Source organism: Scyliorhinus torazame, chromosome 13, assembly GCF_047496885.1.
Source record: "Scyliorhinus torazame isolate Kashiwa2021f chromosome 13, sScyTor2.1, whole genome shotgun sequence".
Classification (NCBI taxonomy): Eukaryota; Metazoa; Chordata; class Chondrichthyes; order Carcharhiniformes; family Scyliorhinidae; genus Scyliorhinus; species Scyliorhinus torazame.
The window spans coordinates 185,584,944-185,603,217 of record NC_092719.1 but is presented as its reverse complement, the minus strand read 5'-3'; the positions used below and the strand labels follow the sequence as shown (position 1 = coordinate 185,603,217).

Genomic DNA, 18,274 nt, shown 5'->3' with positions numbered 1-18,274 from the left:
ACCACAAAAATAAGTTTACCAATGTAAATATGCGAATAGCAAGCTGCTGGTCTGCTAGATAGAGTGCTAATGGCCAGTTATCAACAAATCTCCAGAAAGCATGATTAGTAACTATATATTTCTTAGAAGAAAGAGAAATCCAAGATGGCTACAGCAACACTTCAAAAATACATCGCTGTAAATTGTCACTGGTGACAGGGAACCTATAGCAATGTTTCATTTTGTCTAAAAACTAACAAACCTGCAACAGACCAGATAAGAGGAGTTTTGCACAGTTGGAAAGACACTGGGTGATACTTTATTCATTATGTGGGCAGTAGGGATCCTGTCTGAACTTTAAGTTCAATGCAACATAGGAACATTTTGTTCGTTTCCAGGAGGTCTGGCTCCCACTGTGATAGTGATCAAAAGAATTATACCACGCTGCCGTCATCACATTTCTCTCTTATTTGATCCAGGTTTACATTCATAGATCACTAGTTAATTATCTATCACTATACGAAAGGACACACGGTGGCCCCGTGGTTAGCATTGCTGCCTCATAGCTCCAGGGTCCTAGGTTCGATTCCCGGCTGGGTCACTGTCTGTGCGGAGTCTGCACGTTCTCCCCGTGTGTGCGTGGGTTTCCTCCGGGTGCTCCGCTTTCCTCCCACAGCTCCAAAGATGTGCAGGTTAGGTGGGTTGGCCATGCTAAATTGCCCCTCAGTGTCCACAAGGTTATGTGGGGTTACTGTGAGAGGGTGGAGGTGTGGGCTTAAGTGGGGTGCTCTTTCAAGGGCAGGTGTAGACTTGATGGGCCAAATGGCCTCCGCTGCACTGTAAATTCTATGATTCTACAACAAGTCCAGAATGTATTGCTAACATGGATGTTTCCACTTTTAGAGACCTCGGTACTAGCAGCAGCACTGGATGGAAAACCACAAGCTCCTAAAGTGTGATTTTAGACACGCGTGAATGTGTGGGTTTTTTAAACCGCACACGTGTGAATTCTCTTCCGCTACTGAAACAACTAAACCTCACGACACAAGTCACAAAACAGATTAGTTACCGACAATGTCAACTGGCGAGCTTTGGATTTTTTTTCAAAGAGTATCCAATTAAGGGGCAATTTAGCGTGGCCAATCCACCTACCCTGCACGTCTTTTACGGTTTAGGGGGTGAGACCTACACAGACACTTTTTTTAAAAAAATTTAGAGTACCCAATTCTTTTTTCGAATTAAGGGGCAATTTTAGCGTGGCCAATCCGCCTATCCTGCACATCTTTGGGTTCTGGGGGTGAAACCCACCAGACACGGGGAGAATGTGCAAACTCCACACAGACAGTGACCCAGGGCTGGGATTCGAACCCAGGTCCTCAGTGCCATCGGCAGCAATGCTAACCACTGTGCCACCGTGCTGTCCCAGACCTACACAGACACAGGAAGAATGTGCAGTCTACACACAGACAGTGACCCAGTGCCGGGATCGAACCCTCGGTGCCGTGAGGCAACAGTGCTAACCACTGTGCCACCGTGAGCTTTTGATTTGACCAAATGAAGTTGGCTGTTGGGTGCTTCTCACGGCATAACGAATCCATACCAAAGAAACAGACAAATATTTTCTCTACTTCCTCCCCCCACGACGACCTAAACATTTCTCAAGTTTATTTCCTCCTCTCTCCATCTCCCCTAACCCTATGAAATTTCTAAAGGTAGGATTACATTACAATGTGAAGAATAAGCATACAGTAGTTGATCGGGTCATTTAAACTATGCTTAACAAGAAAAGACAGGAGAAAGCAGCCCCCACAGGCCTGTGCAGCCCCCAACACAGACTTGGAGGAAACCCATGCAGACACGGGGAGAAGGTGCAGACTCCATACAGACAGTGACCCAAACTGGGAATCGAACCTGGGACCCTGGAGCTATGAAGAAACAGTGCTAACCACTGTGCTACCATGCCGTCCTCCCCCTCCTGACCAGACCTGTGCAATCCCACCACTCATCCCCCGCCAGACTTGTGCAATCTCACCGCTCTCCCCCAGACCTGTGCAATCTCATCACTCCCCCCCCCCCCACACCTGTGCAATCTCACCCTCCACCCCTCCCCCCAGACCTGTGCAACATCACACACCCCAGACCTGTGCAATCTCAACCCCCACCCCTCCCCCAGACCTGTGCAACTTCACCCCCCCCCAGACCTGTGCAACATCACACGCTTCCCCAGACCTGTGCAACATCACCTCCCCCCCCCCCCACCAGACCTGTGCAAAATCACCCCCACACGCCTCCCCGCAGACCTGTGCAAAATTACTCCCCCACCGACCTGTGCAATCTCACCCCCCCAGACCTGTGCAATCCCACAACCCCCCCCCAGGATTGTGCAATCTCACCCCCACCCCAGATTGTGGAATCTCCCCCCCCCCCAGATTGTGCAATCTCCCCCCCCCAGAATTGTGCATTCTCACCCCCCCCCCCCCCAAGATTGTGCAATCTCGGAGGCCACACGGTTGCTGGACTCTCGGACGTTTGCGCTATTTTTACATCAGCTCCAATGTAATGGTCGCTGCGAGTTGCGCCAAGGGAGAGATGGCCCGACGCCGGCAACATACCCAAAATCCGGGGGTGGCTACAAAACCGAAAGATACTTGGGAAGGAGGGGGACCAAGCCTAAAGGAGCCAAGATTGAAGACTCGACCGCTTGGGCCCTCCTGCAAACAGGGTGGAGGGGGCACCAGCACCCGCACCCAACCCACCCACAACAACAAAGAGTAAATCAAACAAGAGGAACAAACTGGAGCTTTAACCCTTTCCCAATCCACACATTTTTAAAAAAGACACTCACACTTTCACCGATGGCTGTCCGCTCGCAGCTGCTTTAAATCTCCACAAAGCCGGGGCAACATTTGGCGCAGAGCCGCGGCGCGGGCTCGGAAATCCCCAAGTTGGCCAACTTTCTAAAGTTGACCTCCGCCATAACTAAAAGGGAAAAAAGTTGTCGCCCGCTGACATCATCATATTTCCCCCCAACTTGTGCTGTTCCCAGGCTGCTGCCAAACTGCTGTGCTCACAAAACTCCTTTCACATCGCACTCTGCGTGGGACGCCGGGACAGAAACACTTCGAGATTCCCAACTTTTATATCACGGGCATGTTCCAAAAAAAAACATTTGTGTGAACGGCTGCACGATGCACACTCGCCTCCCCGAGGCTGCATGAGGAGTAAATGCACCGACACACACAAAGTCTTATAACAGCAACAACAAAAAATCAATCATCCTCTCGATGGTGTTCCTGAGAAAATGTCATTGTTTTTATTTCGGGAGGGAGGTATAATCCTTTTTAATGCCAAACAAAGCCCTCCCCAACTTTGTATTTAGAGACGGTAAACATACCAAAGAAAACAGGGAACTAAAATGGAATCATCATATTGCAGAGTGTGGTGTAGTATTTAATAGGTTAATTGTGTTTTTCTTTCAAGCAAGTTATAAAGTTTTCTATCTCTTCCACCAGCGTTGACGCCAGGCAGTTGGAAGATATTTGGACCTTGAAGGTTTGGAATTACAGCCATGATCAGAATGTCACCGGGGCCACACTCTGCAAATAGCTAGTGAAATTCCACCGAGGTCAGTTGGCCAACCCGGCCTGTTACCTTACCTCGGCAGCTAAAAACACGAGGGCGTGTTTATTATACCCGAACTCCGTCAACCAACCCCACTTTCACCAAACACTTAAAACATCTCTTGTGTGTCCGCTGGTGAAATGTCCAGAGGGTCCAGCTGATGAGGTGGACACGTTAAACACTTTGGGATATAATACCGCAGATGCTGGACATCTGAAACACAGGAGTCAGGATCTGGGGAGAGGGCAAACAAGTTCAGATTTTCAGTTACCATCACTGTGTTCTGGTCCGCTTAGCGTGTATATCATTTTATACTTTTTAAAAGTGAGTTTGATTGTTTCTTGTTGGTGTAGCATACTGCTCACTTCTGGATTCAGGTTCTGACCAGGCTTTGGAGTTATACCTGCCAGACCTCCATGGAACCCCTACAGTGCAGAAGGAGGCCATTCAGTCCATCTAGTCTACACCCACCCACTGAGACAACATCCTCCAGAGGCCCACTCCCCCACCCTATCCCCGTAACCCCACCTCACATCTTGGGACATTGAGGGTCAATACAGCACAGGCAATCCACTTAATCTGCACTTTTTTGGATTGTGGGAGGAAACCGGAGCACCCGGAGGAAACCCACGCGGACACGGGGAGAACGGGCAAACTGCACACAGACAGTGACCCAAGTTCAGAATCAAACCCGGGTCCCTGGGGCTGTGAGACAGCAGTGCGAACCACTGTGTCAACCTGCTGAGTATTTCCAGCATGTTCTGTTTATATTTCTGATTTTCAGCATCCACAGTATTCTGGAGTTATACTGATGCTTTTATATGGTTTCTAATTTAATAGCATATCTACCCCATTAACTTTGCCCGCCCAAACCTAAAGCTTCCAATTTATTTCCTAAAATATATGTGTATTTATATATATATATATGTATCCTTTCATGGGACGTGGGCAAGGATGGTGATTCCAACATTGTTGCCCATCCTTCATTTCCAGAGTCAAGAGGCAACCACATTGCTGTGGGTCTGGAGTCACTTGTAGGCCAGGTAAGGGCAGCAGATGTCCTTCCCTAAAGGACATTAGAAACCATAGGAATACTAGTTAACCTCGTGTTGCTATCCAAACCGGTCTAGACTAAGTGTGATCTTCAGGTGAAGAGACATTAGAAGGCAGGAGATAATTGGACTCGGCCATGCAGATGCAAGACTGGGGTCAGGCAGATTTGGGATCAGATGAGGGCGAGAGAGGAAACCTATGATGATTCGGCAGGAGTTTGAGAGAAAGATTGGTGAGGCACGATCAATTTGGCTGGAGACGAAGTTGAATTCAAACTGAGGCTTTATTAGTATCTGAAGTGTGGCCTCCTACAGCAGCTGACGAAATGGCTGCTAGCTGAAGGCACGCATATTTATAACCCGGCTCCTGGGCGGAGCTAGCATGCAGGGGCCCAGGTGAACCTGTAGTGCAGGTTCTACCGTACAACCCTTAATATAGGAACACAGTGGTTTACCACAATTGGGAAGTGAGATTGGTGAATGTGGGCCCAGCATTTCCAAGAGAGCCAGGAGCTGCAACAGCAATATGGTTAATGAAGTGGCATCAATGTAGTATAGCAGTCAGTAAAGGCTTACATAACAAGTCATAGTTTGAGGATAAGGGATAAACCTTTTAGTGCTATGGGGAGGAGATATTTCTTCACCCAGAGAGCAGTCAACCTGTGGAATTCACGACCACAAGAAGTAGTTGAGGCCAAACACACTGGGGCCGATTCTCCAATATGGAGCCCAAATGTTCGCGCCGTCGTGAACGCCGTCGCGAACTGGGCCCGGGTACGACCGATGGGGCCAGCACGGTGCTGGTGCGGTTCACGCTGCTCCAGCGGTGCCGCGCCAACCTGCGCATGCGTGGGGGACTTAATTAGCGCGCCAGCCCCGACTCAACCATGGCGTCGGTGTTCAGAAAGTAGGCCCGGGGGGGAGAGACCGACCCACGATCGGTGGGCCCCGATCGTGGGCCAGACCCCATCTGAGGCCCACCCCCCAGTGAAGGAGCCCCCCTCGCCCTTCCACAGGGTGCTCCCCGACCCTTCGCGCAGAGTTCCCACCGGCAGCGACAAGGGGTGAACGGCGCCGACGGGACTCCTTCGTATCGGCGAGGTTGCTCGGCCCATCCGGGCCGGAGAATCAGCAGCCCTGCCGATTCCAGCGGCCGGCGCCCGCCAAATGCACCGGCACAAATGGCGCCAATTCTCCGCACCTCGGTGAATTGCGTGCCGGCGGCAGGCCGTCGTGGCGCAGTTGCGGTGATTCTCCGGTCTGGCGCTGGGCTCGGAGAATCGCCCCCATTGTGTAATTTCAAGGAGGAATTAGGTAAAGCTCTTGGGGCTAAAGGAATGGAGGGATATGGGGGAAGGCGGGATCAGGGTATTGAACTTGATGATAAACCTTGATCATAATGAATGGCGCAGCAGACTCGAAGGACCAAATGGCCTCCTCCTGCTTCTATTTTCTATGTATGTTTCTATGTATAAAACCTATGGATAAATAGTGAGAGATTTGTTTCCACGTGTAGTTAAGGTCACTTCTCGGCCTTCTGGCTAAGATCAAGCATAGGTTCAAGCCCAAGATCAGGTGCATGCTTGTTCTTGTCAGCTTGGATGTTTGCTGACCATGAATTGGATTAAATTTGCATTTGATTTGGTTTTTGGAGCAAGCAAGGAGTGGATTAAGGGTTTGCCCTGTCCACTCTGCCCATTGGCTTTGTAACTCTGTGAAAGGAATAACATTTATTAAAACAAACAGTGAAAAGGGAATTGGTTGTATTGGAGCACCTCAGAGTGTAACTTGATCTTTGCAGACAATTTAAGTACCATTACACCATTTGTAACCATGATGTGGAGATGCCGGCGTTGGACTGGGGTGAGCACAGTAAGAAGTCTTATAACACCAGGTTAAAGTCCAACAGGTTTGTTTCGATATCACTAGCTTTCGGAGCGCTGCTCCTTCCTCAGGTGAACATAGAAATAGAACATAGAAAATACAGCACAGAACAGGCCCTTCGGCCCACGATGTTGTGCCGAACCTTTGTCCTAGATTAATCATAGATTATCATTGAATTTACAGTGCAGAATGAAGAGGTATGTTCCAGAAACATATATATAGACAAATTCAAAGATGTCAGTCAATGTTTGGAACACGAGCATTAGCAGGTGATTAAATCTTTACAGATCCAGAGATGGGGTAACCCCAGTGATGCGCAATCAATTACTCTCAAGACAAAGTGAGTCATAACTAATAGGCTTTAATCTGTTAGAACTCTTCCCCAGCAGCTTTGATACAGAAAGTGAAGGCTGCTGGGACAGCATCGGTTCTTATACTCCGCCTCTCAGGGCGGAGCTATGTACATCAGCCAATGGTAGACTCCTGGGTCTAACCAATGGTCATCCACCTCTCAGGTACCGCAATACCTGGTATTACCACATTCACCCCCTGTTAAAAAAGAGCCCGGCGGGGTGATGGCCAGCGTTAATAGTCGCCTTTCGCATGGTATGACCAGGTATGGAGGTACCGTGATGTCGAGGGTAATAACAAAGTGTTCATGGTGCAGCAATCAGTCGATCGGGTGGCCTGGTCGTCCTTCTGGAGCGTCTGGGCTTCGGCGGTGATTTGATTGAGGTCCCGGCGGTTGCGACTCCGGGAACGTGATGTCATCCTCCCAGGCAGCTTCGTCACCCCTAGGCGGCGCTGTTGGGGCGAAAGGTGGACAGGGGGGGAAGGCACCTGTAGGGGGTGGCGGTGTGTGTTCGGGCCTAGGCAGGGGCGGCGGGAGTACTGACCCTCCAGTTAGGTGCTGTGGGGAGGGTGGGGGTGGGGGCAATGGTGCGAGCGCGCGTGGGGCTCCGGCGGGCGGCAGGTCCTGAAGGGAGACCGTGTCTTGGCGGCCGTCAGGGAACGCTACGTAGGCGTACTGGGGGTTGGCGTGCAGCAGGTGGACCCTCTCGACCAACGGGTCTGACTTGTGCGCGCTCACATGTTTCCGATGGGTCCGGGTGTCGCTAGCCAGGTTGGGAGCAACGTCCTGGAGGAGGACTTCCTGGGGAAAACAAGGAGACGTTCGTGAGGTGTCTGGTTCGTGGTTGTACAGAGCAGTGAGCGGATGGAGTGGAGGGCCACCGGGAGGACTTCCAGCCAGCGGGAGACTGGGAGATTCCTGGACCGTAGGGCCAGCAGGACGGTCTTACAGACCATTCCGTTCTCCCTCTCTACCTGCCCATTTCCCCGGGGGTTGTAACTTGTCGTCCTGCTCGAGGCAATGCCCTTGCTGAGCAGGAATTGACGCAGTGCGTCACTCATAAAGGAGGACCCCCTATCACTGTGAATGTATGCGGGGAACAGTGTAAAGATACCCTGGAGGGCCCTGATGACGGTGGTTGTGGTCATGTCTGGGCAGGGGATGGCGAATGGGAACCGGGAGTACTCGTCAATCACGTTAAGGAAGGAGACTTCCGGGTGCGCCTATGCAGAGCTAGGTCGCATATTCGGTAGCTCCCGCTTGGAACGGACTTTTGGGCTCTTTTACAGGGCCCCCACGGCATTTGTTTGACATTTCCCGGTGTGGGAAGAAGACTGCAGCCTTCCCCTGACAGTGTCCCCCAGGAATGTTATGTCTTTTGGTTACCAGACCCGGCAGAAACAGTAAAAGATTTGGCTTGAGCTGCAGCAATAGACAAAGGCCTCTTCCAGCATGCAGGCGGGGGAAGGGCAAGCTTAAAGCTGCAATCTGACTTGACTCTATCAAAGTTGAATTCTAGCAGCAGAGGGAACAACTGTGAAAAGATCTACCAAGGCCATTGAAGAAGCAGGGGCGAGGCTTCCGGTGGCGGCCATGGAGGAGTAGGTCGCGCATTTGGCAGCTCCCGTCTGGAACTGACTCTCAGACCTTTTTCAGGAGTTTCCATAGACTTTTTGGGGCAGACTGGTGAAGCGAACACTGCCAAAAGGATTCCCTCTCGACTTCCGGTTGCGGCTATGCGGAGCTAAGCCGCACGATTCGGCATCTCCCGCTACCACGGACTTTCGGGCTCGTTAGAGGAGCCCCAACGGAACTTTTTTTTGACGCAGCCCGTGGGGAAGGGAAGAGAGAGGTCCCCCTCCAACTTCTATGAAACGGACCAGAAGTGTAACGGCCAAAGGAGCGGCATTGGAGCAGCAGGAGAAGCGAGGGAAAGAAAACAAAATGGCGGCGGCCAGGGACAAAGGGGAGCTGCAGGAGTTCATCAAGCGCTGCTTCGAGGAGCAGCGTGAGGAGATTCGCAAGGAGATGTTGGCGCCCTGCTTTCGGCAATTGAAGGACTCGGGATCACCCAGAAGGCCCACGAAGCTAAGATCCAGGAGGTACAGAAAAGAGTCAGTCAGAACGAGGATGAGCTCGTGGGCCTGGCGGTGAGAGTGGAGCAGAACGAGGCGCTACACAAGAGGTGGGCGGGAAGACTCGAAGACCTGGAGAACAGGTCGAGGAGAAAGAATCTGCGAATCCTGGGTCTCCCTGAGGGAGTGGAGGGGGCTGATGCCGGGGCATACGCGAGCACAATGCTCGGGGCGATGATGGGCAAGGAGGCCACTTGGAGGCCGCTGGAACTGGACGGGGCACATCGGGTGCTGGTGAAGAAGCCCCAGGCAAATGAGCCGCCAAGGGCGATGGTGGTGAGGTTCCACCGGTTCACGGACAGAGAGTGGGTCCTGAGATGGGCCAAGAAGGAGCGGAGCAGTAAGTGGGACAATGCAGAGATCCGAATATACCCGGACTGGAGCACGGAAGTTGCAAAGCGGAGAGCAGGTTTCAACCGGGCCAAAGTGGCGTTGTACCGGAAAGAAGTGAAATTCGGAATGCTGTAGCCAGCGCGACTGTGGGTCACATACAAGGGCCAACACTATTATTTCGAAACGCCTGAAGAGGCGTGGACCTTTTTACAAGCCAAAAAGTTGGACTCTAACTGAGGGTTTGTGAGGGTGGGGGGGATGTTTTGGGGTTTGATGTGTGATGGTTGTTGTATATAGGGGGTCAATCACGCGCAGGAAATGTTACATAGGCTGGGGGAGAGAGACAAGGCCGCGACAGGAGCTGCGCCAGAGGAGGCAGAGCGGGCTTTGGAAAGGCGGGAAGGGGAACGAAGGAATGCATATGGATTGGGAGACTCCCATGCGGGGAGGTCAATGGGACGGTGGGGGAAGCCGGGGTCAGCAGGCGTCAGCTGACTTACAGGAGTGACATGGGGGGAGCAAAAAAGCTAGACAGGGGTCTAGATGGGGGGAGGGGAGGGGGGGGGAAGGGGGGGGGGAGGGTTGCTGCTGCACTGGACGAAAGGGAATGGGACACAGAAGAGGTGGTCGGGACGGGGGTCCCCCCTCTGGGGGACTGGAGGGGGAGGGAGGCGTGGACACGGGACTGGCCCAGAAAAGGAGATGGCTAGTCGGCAGGGCGTGGGGGTGGGTGGGGGGGGGGGGGGGGGTGAGAGCCCCTCCAATCCGGCTGATAACGTGAAATGTGAGGGGCCTGAATGGGCCGGTGAAGAGGGCTCGAGTGTTTCGCGCACTTAAAGGGACTGAAGGCGGATGTGGCCATGCTCCAAGAGACACACCTGAAGGTGGCGGACCAGGTCAGGCTAAGAAAGGGATGGGTAGGACAGGTCTTCCACTCGGGACTGGACGCGAAGTATAGAGGGGTGGCAATATTGGTGGGAAAGCGGGTGTCATTCGAGGCCAAGACTATTGTAGCGGACAATGGAGGGCGATATGTAATGGTGAGCGGTAGGCTGCAAGGGACGTGGGTGGTGTTGGTAAACGTATACGCCCCGAACTGGGGTGATGCAGGATTCATGAAGCGCATGTTGGGGTGCATTCCGGACCTGGAGATAGGAGGCCTGATAATGGGAGGGGACTTCAATACAGTGTTGGATCCAGCACTGGACCGCTCAAAATCAAGGACTGGAAAGAGGCCGGCGGCGGCCAAGGTACTTAGGGGGTTTATGGATCAGATGGGGGGAGTGGACCCATGGCGGTTTGCAAGGCCGCAGGCCAGGGAATTTTCTTTCTTCTCCCATGTACACAAAGCCTACTCCCGGATAAATTTCTTTGTTCTGGGTAGGGCGCTCATCCCGAGGGTGGAGGGGACGGAGTATTCGGCTATAGCCGTTTCAGACCATGCACCGCACTGGGTGGAACTGGAGCTGGGAGAGGAGAGGGACCAACGCCCGTTATGGCGGCTGGATGTGGGACTGCTGGCGGACGAGGTGGTGTGTGGGAAGATGAGGGGGTGTATCGAAAGGTACTTGGAGGCCAACGACAACGGGGAGGTGCGGGTGGGGATGGTCTGGGAGGCGTTGATGCCGGTGATCAGGGGAGAGCTAATTTCCATTGGGGCTCAGAGGGAGAAGACAGAGGGTATGGAAAGGGAGAGGTTAGTGGGGGAGATTTTGAGAGTGGACAGGAGATACGCAGAGGCCCCGGAGGAAAGATTACTTGGGGAAAGACGACGGCTCCAGACGGAGTTTGACCTGTTGACCACAGGGAAGGCGGAGGCACAGTGGAGGAAAGCACAGGGGCCGACCTACGAGTATGGGGAAAAGGCTAGTCGGATGCTGGCACACCAGCTCCGTAAGAGGATGGCAGCGAGGGAAATAGGGGGAGTCAAAGATGGAAGGGGAGCCACGGTTTTGGAGTGCGACAAAAATAAACGAGGTATTCAAGGCCTTTTATGAAGAGCTGTACAGATCCCAGCCCCCAGCGGGGGAAGAGGGGATGAGACGATTCCTAGATCAGCTGAGATTCCCGAGGGTGGAGGAGCAAGAGGTGGCTGGTTTGGGGGCACCAATTGGGTTGGAGGAGCTGAGCAAGGGTTTGGGGAGCATGCAGGCAGGGAAGGCCCCGGGACCGGACGGATTCCCGGTGGAGTTCTACAGGAAGTACGCAGACCTGTTGGCCCCGCTACTGGTGAGGACCTTTAATGAGGCAAGAGAGGAGGGGACCCTGCCCCCGACAATGTCGGAAGCGACAATTTCTTTGATCCTAAAGCGGGACAAGGACCCACTGCAATGTGGATCGTACAGGCCTATCTCGCTCCTCAATGTGGATGCAAAGTTGCTGGCAAAAGTGCTGGCCACGAGGATCGAGGACTGTGTCCCGGGGGTAATCCACGAGGACCAGACGGGATTTGTAAAGGGCAGGCAACTAAACACCAATGTGCGGCGGCTCTTAAACGTGATAATGATGCCATCGGAGGAGGGAGAGGCGGAGATAGTGGCAGCTATGGACGCGGAGAAGGCCTTTGACCGAGTAGAGTGGGAGTACATCTGGGAGGTGCTGCGTAGGTTTGGGTTCGGGGTAGGGTTCATCAATTGGGTTAAGCTCCTTTACAGAGCCCCGATGGCAAGTGTAGTGACGAACCGGCAGAGGTCGGAGTACTTTCGACTGTACCGAGGGACGAGGCAGGGGTGCCCTCTGTCCCCCCTGTTGTTCGCATTGGCGATTGAACCATTGGCCATGTCATTGAGGGAGTCTAATAAATGGAGGGGGGTGGTCCGAGGGGGAGAAGAGCATCGGGTGTCGCTATATGCGGATGACCTGTTGCTGTACGTGGCGGATCCAATGGAGGGGATGGTGGAGGTCATGCAGACTCTAAGGGAGTTTGGGGAGTTTTCGGGCTATAAGCTCAATGTAGGGAAGAGTGAGCTCTTTGTATTACAGGCGGGGGACCAGGAAAGAGGGATAGGGGCCTACCGCTGAGGAGGGCGGAGGGGAGCTTTCCGTAACTGGGGATCCAGATAGCCAGGAGTTGGGGACCCTACATAAACTGAATCTGACGAGATTGGTGGAGCAAATGGAGGAGGATTTCAAAAGATGGGACATGTTCCCGCTCTCGCTGGCGGGTAGAGTGCAGTCGGTCAAAATGGTGGTCCTTCCGAGGTTTCTGTTTGTGTTTCAGTGCCTTCCCATCGTGATCACTAAGGCCTTTTTTAAGAGAGTAGGCAGGAGTATTATGGGGTTTGTGTGGGCGAATAAGACCCCTAGAGTAAGGAGAGGGTTCCTGGAACGCAGTAGGGACCGAGGAGGGTTGGCGCTGCCAAACCTGGGGAGCTACTACTGGGCAGCAAATGTGGCGATGAGCCGCAAGTGGTTTATTGAGGGAGAGGGGGCGGCATGGAAGAGGATGGAGACCTGTAAAGGAACGAGCCTGGGGGCGTTGGTGACGGCACCGCTGCCGCTCTCGCCGACAAAATATACCACGAGCCCGGTGGTGGCGGCAACGCTAAGGATCTGGGGCCAGTGGAGACGGCACCGGGGTGCAATGGGAGCATCGGTGTGGTCCCCGATCAGGGGTAACCACTGGTTTGTCCCAGGGAAGATGGACGGGGGATTGCAGAGCTGGCATCGGGCGGGGATTGGAAGAATGGGGGACCTGTTCATCGACAGGACGTTTGCGAGCCTCGGGGCACTGGAGGAGAAGTTCGAGTTACCCCTGGGAAATGCCTTTAGATATATGCAGGTGAGGGCTTTTGTGAGGCGACAGGTGAGGGAATTCCCGTTGCTCCCGGCACAAGAAGTTCAAGATAGGGTGATCTCGGGTATATGGGTCGGGGAGGGCAAGGTGTCGGAAATACACCAGGAGTTGAAAGAAGAGGGGGAAGCGCTGGTAGAAGAGTTGAAGGGTAAATGGGAGGAGGAGCTGGGGGAGGAGATCGAGGAAGGTCTATGGGCTGATGCCCTAGGTAGGGTTAATTCCTCCTCCTCGTGTGCCAGGCTCAGCCTGATACAATTTAAGGTGGTCCACACTTGACGGGGGCGAGGTTGAGTAGGTTCTTTGGGGTAGAGGACAGATGTGGAAGGTGCTCAGGGAGCCCGGCGAACCATGTCCATATGTTTTGGTCATGCCCGGCACTGGAGGGGTTCTGGAGAGGAGTGGCGGGAGCAATATCTCAGGTGGTGAAAGTCCGGGTCAAGCCAAGCTGAGGGCTAGCAATATTTGGAGTAGTGGACGAGCCGGGAGTGCAGGAGGCGAAAGAAGCCGGCATTCTGGCCTTTGCGTCCCAAGTAGCCCGGCGAATGATCTTGCCAATGTGGAAGGAGCCGAAGCCCCCCAGCCTGGAGGCCTGGATAAATTATATGGCTGGGTTCATAAAGATGGAGAGGATTAAGTTCGCCTTGAGAGGGTCTGCGCAGGGGTTCTACAGGCGGTGGCAACCGTTCCTAGACTATCTCGCTAGAGGAAGGTCGGTCAGCAGCAGCAGCAACCTTGGGGGGGCGGGGGGGGGGGGCTGGAGGGGACGTCCTGGGAGGGTGGATGAGCAAGAGATTACATGAAGGGTTGGGGAAACTGGCACGTACGGGTGAGGGCCAGTGTACAAAGCTGTGTAAATATATCATTTTGCCATGTATATATCTTGCTCTGCGCGATTTCTCATTTTTTTTGTTACGAGGGGGGGATTATTGTTTGTAAGAAAGAAAAATTGTGTTAAAATTTTTTAATAAATATATATATTTTTTTAAAAATCACGTTAAGGAAGTACATGTTGCGGTTGGTGGAGGGGAGGGGGCCTTTGAAATCCAGGCTGAGGCATTCAAAGGGACGGGAAGCCTTTATCAGGTGCGCCCTCTCTGGCCGGTAGAAGTGCGGCTTGCACTCCGCACAGATTTGGCAGTCCCTGGTGACGGTCCTGACCTCCTCGATGGAGTAGGGCAGGTTGCGGGTCTTGATAAAATGAAAGAAACGCGTGACCCCGGGTGGCAGATGTCTTCGTGGAGGGATCGGAGGCGGTCCACTTGTGCGGCGGCACAAGTGCTGCGGGACAGGGCATCAGGAGGCTCGTTCAGCTTCCCCGGGCGGTACAAGATCTCGTAATTGTAGGTGGAGAGTTCTATCCTCCACCGCAAGATCTTGTCGTTCTTAATTTTGCCCCGCTGCGCATTATCGTACATGAAGGCAACCGACCGTTGGTCCGTGAGGAGAATGAATCTCCTGCTGGCCAGGTAATGCCTCCAGTGTCGCACAGCTTCTCCTATGGCCTGGACCTCCTTTTCGACCGAGGAGTGGCGGATTTCGGAAGCATGGAGGGTGCGGGAGAAGAAAGCCACAGGCCTGCCCGCTTGGTTGAGGGTGGCCGCCAGAGCTACGTCGGACGCATCGCACCACACCTGGAAGGGGAGGGACTCGTCGATGGCGCGCATCGTGGCTTTTGCAATGTCTGCTTTGATGCGGCTGAAGGCCTGGCGGGCCTCCGTCGACAGTTGGAAGGTTGTGGACTGGATCAGGGTCGGGCTTTGTCTGCGTAATTGGGGACCCACTGTGCATTATAGCTGAAGAACCCGAGGCAGCGCTTTAGGGCCTTGGGGCAGTGAGGGAGGGGGAACTCCATGAGCGGGTGCATGCGCTCAGAGTCGGGGCCTATGACTCCACTTCACACTACGTAGCCTAGAATGGCTAGACGGTCGGTGCTAAACACGCATTTATCCTTATTGTAAGTCAGATTAAGGATTTTCGCGGTCCAGCTGAAATTTGCAGAAGTTGGTGTCGTGGTCCTGCTGGTCATGGCAGCAGATGGTGATGTTATCCAGATACGGGAACGTTGCGCGTAAGCCGTACTGGTCAACCATTCGGTCCATCTCTCGTTGGAAGACCGAGACCCCGTTCGTGACACCGAAGGGAACCCTTAAAAAGGGGTAGAGCCGCCCGTCTGCTTCGAAGGCAGTGTACTGGCGGTCACCATTACGGAGGGGTAACTGGTGGTAGGCAGACTTGAGATCCATCGTGGAGAAAACCTTGTATTGCGTGATCCTGTTCACCAGGTCGGCTATACGGAGGAGAGGGTACGCATCCAGCTGCGTAAACCTGTTGATGGTCTGGCTGTAATCAATGACCATCCTATGTTTCTCCCCGGTCTTTACCACCACTACTTGAGCTCTCCAGGGGCTGTTGCTAGCTTCGATGACCCCTTCCCTCAGCAGCCTCTGGACCTCCGACCTGATAAAGGTCAGGTCCTGGGCACTGTACCGTCTGCTCCTGGTGGCGACAGGTTTGCAATCCGGGGTGAGGTTCGCAAACAAGGAAGGCGGGTCGACCTTAAGGGTCGTGAGGCCGCAGACAGTCAGGGGGGGTATAGGGCCGCCGAATTTAAAAGTCAGGCTTTGCAGATGGCACTGGAAATCCAGCCCAAGGAGGGTGGCTGCGCAGAGGTGCGGCAGGACGTACAGTGAGGTTTGCTAGGCAGAACCCCTTTATCTCCACCGCGTGTGACCCGGAGGCCAGGGAGATTCTTTGAGTTACGGGATGGGTGACAAGAGAACAGCGCCTTACCGTGTCAGGGTGAACAAAGCTTTCCGTGCTCCCAGAGTCGATCAGGCACGACGTCTCGTGGCCGTTGATGGAGATCGTCGTTGCAGCTTTCGCCAGTGTCCGGGGCCAACTCTGGTCCAGAGTCATCAAGGCCAGCTGCAGTAATGGAGAGTTCTGATCGGGCAGCGCTGGGGGCCTGGGGCCCTATCCAAGATGGCGTCACCCATGGGTCGCACATGGTGTCCGGGGATGAAGACGATGGCGGCGGCGCGGGACAAAATGGCGGCGCCCACCCGTCCAGTGTGGTGTCCGGGGGGCAAAATGGCCGTGCCTGCGGGTCGCACGTGGCCTTAGGATAGGAGGGTGGCGGTGAGCGCTGGGCGGTCGGGGCCTGAAAGGGGGGTTGCCTATAGTTGCTGGAGACCGCGGCCACGGCGCGGGCCTGGCAGACCCCCACATAGTGGCCCGTCTTGCCGCACCCTTTGAAGGTGGCAGTGCGGGCCGGGCAGCGCAGGCGGGGATGATTCGCCAGCCCACAGAAGAAACAGCGGTGTCCGGCGGCGTTAGCGGGCCGTCTCGTCGCGCAGGCTTGCGAGGTCAGGGGAAAGCTCTGAGGGGCTGCCGCTATGGAGTGCCACGCAGCCCAGGGGGCCGCCGCGCGATCGGGAGCAAAGGACAGCACGTTTTCATATGCAACGTCCATGGACCCCGCCAGGGCCCGTGCCTCTGCAAGTCCCAGAGTGTCCATTTCTAGGAGCCTTCGGCGGATAGCGGGGGAGGTCATACCTGCCACGAAAGCACCCCTGATCAAAAGTTCTGTGTGCTCGTTCCCCGAAACTGGCGGGCAGCCACAGTTTCGACCCAGCACCAGCAGCGCCCGGTAGAAGTCTTCCAACGTTTCCTCGGGGCTTTGCGTCCTAGTTGCCAGCAGGTGACAAGCGTAGACCTGGTTCACAGGGCAGATATAATGTCCTTCTAGCAGTTCGATCGTGGCAGCATAATTCGCTGCCTCCTCGATAAGAGGGTAGATCCCAGGGCTGACCCGTGAGCGTAGGAGATGCATCTTTTGTCCTTCCGTGGGGGGGTGTAGGTGGCTGTGTCGAGGTAGCCCTTAAAGCACGTCAGCCAATGTTTGAAAATAGCAGCAGAGTTGTCCGCGTGGAGGCTGAGCTGAAGGCACTCTGGTTTGATACGGAGATCATCCTTTCATCTGAAGTTGTAGCAGATTAAATTGATGCGCAATCAATTACTCTCAAGACAAGGTGAGTCATAACTAATAGGCTTTAATCTGCTCGGACTCTTCCCCAGCAGCTTCGATACAGAAAGTGAAGGCTGCTGGGACAGCATCGGTTCTTATACTCCGCCTCTCAGGGCGGAGCTATGTACATCAGCCAATGGTAGACTCCTGGGTCTAACCAATGGTCATCCACCTCTCAGGTACCGCAATACCTAGTGTTACAACACCCAGGTTAAAGAGGTGTGAATTGTGTCAAGCCAGGATAGTTGGTAGGATTTCCCAGGCCAGATGGTGGGGCCATTAACGACCATTTTGAAATATCTGTAACGCTTCTTTGACAGTATTGAAGCTCTTCAGAATGCAACATGATGTATGTAGAGAGCCTGAATATTATTACATTTTGATGGCCACTTTTAAATATTATTTCAGATATTTTACAAACAAAGAATATTTTTGGAAAATAATTTGAGGGGGGAAATTGGGGGAGGGTAAAGACCAATGACTGGGAATTTGACTGGGAAAATCTGGAAGAATAAAACATATTTAACCTGAGGGCTAAGGGGCCATAGATGCAAACTCTGTGTGTAGTGTCCTCAGCTGTCCATCACGGCTCAATGATGCATTGATATCACAATGGGGCAAGTAGAAGTGACAGTGGGGAGAAGGCAGGAGAATGGGGATAAGAAACATATCAGCCATGATTGAATGGCAGAGCAGACAAGATTGGCTGACTGGCCTAGTTCTGCTCCTATGTCTTATGGTCTTAGGTTCCAAAAAATTACCTCAGTCAGTACAGGGACTGAATCATAGGCACCTGGTGTCATTGAACAACACACCCTTAACTATCTGAGCTATCTAGCCCTGCTTGGTGATTCACTTCAAGTAGCTATTGAGACAGAGATTAGAACATCACATAAGAGGGTTTGAGATATTTGAAAAGGAGAGAGACGGGTCTGATAAAAGTGGCAACACTTGGAGAGCCAAATGGTACCTTGTGAAATGTGCTGGTGATAAATACCAGGTGAATATTGGTGGATCATAGGATTACTACTAGTTGCAGGTAGGATATTGGTCATTGTACCTATTACTGCCAATTCATCAGTGGGTTCTTTTATT

The 18,274-nt window shown here is 53.4% G+C and overlaps 1 protein-coding gene and 1 long non-coding RNA gene across 2 annotated transcripts in view; both read right to left on the bottom strand.

Annotated features, from left to right (window-relative positions):
• raf1b (Raf-1 proto-oncogene, serine/threonine kinase b) overlaps positions 1-3,187 on the bottom strand; it is a 140,261-nt gene extending 137,074 nt beyond the window's left edge. The window contains exon 1 of the mRNA XM_072472564.1: positions 2,825-3,187. The gene's annotated coding sequence lies outside the window, so the exon portion shown is untranslated. The remainder of the gene's footprint in view (positions 1-2,824) is intronic.
• A 4,333-nt stretch (positions 3,188-7,520) lies between these two features.
• Positions 7,521-18,274, bottom strand: part of LOC140388428 (uncharacterized) — a 73,910-nt gene continuing 63,156 nt past the window's right edge. Inside the window, exon 3 of the long non-coding RNA XR_011934186.1 lies at positions 7,521-7,689. This is a non-coding gene — a long non-coding RNA (uncharacterized lncRNA). The remainder of the gene's footprint in view (positions 7,690-18,274) is intronic.